Source organism: Priapulus caudatus, unplaced genomic scaffold (assembly GCF_000485595.1).
Source record: "Priapulus caudatus unplaced genomic scaffold, Priapulus_caudatus-5.0.1 Scaffold690, whole genome shotgun sequence".
In the NCBI taxonomy this organism is placed as follows: Eukaryota; Metazoa; Priapulida; class Priapulimorpha; order Priapulimorphida; family Priapulidae; genus Priapulus; species Priapulus caudatus.
In genome coordinates, this window is record NW_014577751.1 from 1 (window position 1) to 2,337 (window position 2,337).

Genomic DNA, 2,337 nt, shown 5'->3' on the forward strand with positions numbered 1-2,337 from the left:
GTTGCATCTGTTGTGCCAACAGTAGCTTTATGCCATTTTTTTCTGTACTTGTTTTTTGCAAACAAAATGCATGCTATTAATTATAACAAGGCTAAAATGTCCGAAATTTTGCAGCAAAAAAAAATCTGGTTTGATGCTTTGTTTTTGATCGACACGAAAATGAGTTGGAAAATAATCGCATTTATTTACAAACCAGTTAAAATCTCACTTAGAGTTAGGATGTAATTAAGTTTTAGAACACACTGACAGAGTGCAAGCAAGTAGCCACAGACCGCATTGTTGCAGCCGGGCAAGCTCAAGAACTATAGCTTTTCNCTGTCAACGCGCGAGTCACTTGTGTTACTTCTGCTGCTACCTAGCTGCTCCCGGGCACTACACTGTTGTAAGATATGCATTGCTTGTACCTGGTGTTTGCTTGAGTTTGATAGCTATGTAGTGTTGACTGTTGATTGTCATTATGCTTTGTAATTATTAAAGAATGGATGCATGTAGTAATTCTCTGGTTATTGTATTGTGTGGCTACAACGTTCCATTTAGCTTCAGGGCTTTGCACACGTATCTGACTGTACACGAACCCGTAATAGCTTATACGATCACGTGCCTATACGATGCTACATGCGTTATACTTGGCATACACGCCATTATAATTGATGACGTAAACATCTTCTATATATTGTTCCCATAATCAATGTATAATAAAGCATTTCTCAGAAACTAGTTATCAAAATGATGTTTTGTCATTTCGATAGTGTAACGTTCCCCCTTTCTCACATTGCCATTTTCCCTTGCGTGATCCCCCTTGTGAGGTCTCGCGTCAACTCCTCCGGCCATTATCACTGGTCTAAGATTCGATGCTGGATTGTGAACTCGACTGATTTGGTCGCATGATGTGTGGTGCGAACAAACGAGACAGACAGATCAAAACCCAACGGAGACGGATTACTTCATGCATCGGTCATTCAACCAATGCGTTTAATCATCAAATAACATGAAACTTAATACACTTACAGATATGCACAGATAAGTCTCATGAGATATGTAGATTCGTAACACAATAAAAATGTAGGACACAGTATAGGAGCCGGCTTAAGGCACGGTAGGAATGAGTAACACCATGAACAGAATGCTAAGAGGGTGAAAACCCGCGAAAGCTCTCTTATATCCGAGTACACCCAGTTACTCCCGATTGGTCACTGGGTGGATTTAGATTGCATTATTCCGTGATTGGTTAGAACAAAGCCCAATTTGCCGTTTTGATTAGAGGCTGTACATAAACAAAGCAGTGGCATGACAGGTTCCCGCATACAGTTTCGCGCCTGAAGAATACCCTAGGTCCCGAGTGACATGCCTTAACCTGCAACATAGGATGGTTCGCCACAATAGTCCCAAAAACTTTAACTCTTAAGAAGATTAACATAATTAATTTTGTAAAGGAAATTATGTCTACCAGTACCATAGAAAGTGTAACATGATGTCTAGAACTGTTTGACTATCTACCTGGTAACAAGGAAGGCAATTAGAATCGTTGTGTTATTGCACTTGTTTAATTATATCATGGTTTTTCAAATAAGCTTCGCTTGAATAGGAAAGGCAGCCTAACACTAACAGCTGTTCTGTGTTGACAAATAACTCGCCAGTCACAATAAAAACAGTATACAAGTATATTTTATATATAGTATATACATATAGTTATATAGTATATACACGATTATGCTTGTACATGGTGCGTTAATATGTACAAATAAGCTTCCCTTGCATAGGAAAGGCAGATATACATCTGTAATGTTCAGCTGTTCTGTGTTGACAAACAACTCACCAGTGACATAATACTAATAGTAATAAAAACAGTATATACGTATATTTTATATCACTTATGTAATAATATTTATCTAAATAACCTTTTTGGGTCTTTCTGGAACCTAAAAAACTTAGTCCGTGTATTTATGGCGACCGAATATTGCAATTAAAAGCAGAGTAATCCACATGGTTTCCTAACAGTCTCCATTGCAGCATCCAACGACTCACGACGGCTACTACGTGGCGCTAGTATTCAATTCCAAAATGGCTGACCAATGGGAATAGTCGAAGTGACCGTGCTCGGTGATTTATATGCTCTGGTATCACACTGGGAAATGATTTCCCATACGCGACCATACTTACGAAAAAATTCCCATAAATCAGCAGAAGTTTTTACCTCATCTGACGAAGTCAGATGCAGCTTGTAGAATCGCATGATCGTCCGTGCGTCCGTCGTGCGAGCGTCCGTCCGTCCGTCCGTCAACAGTTGGGCACAAATCTAAACGGCTCGACGTACGGATTCGAAAGTCGGGACGTGGG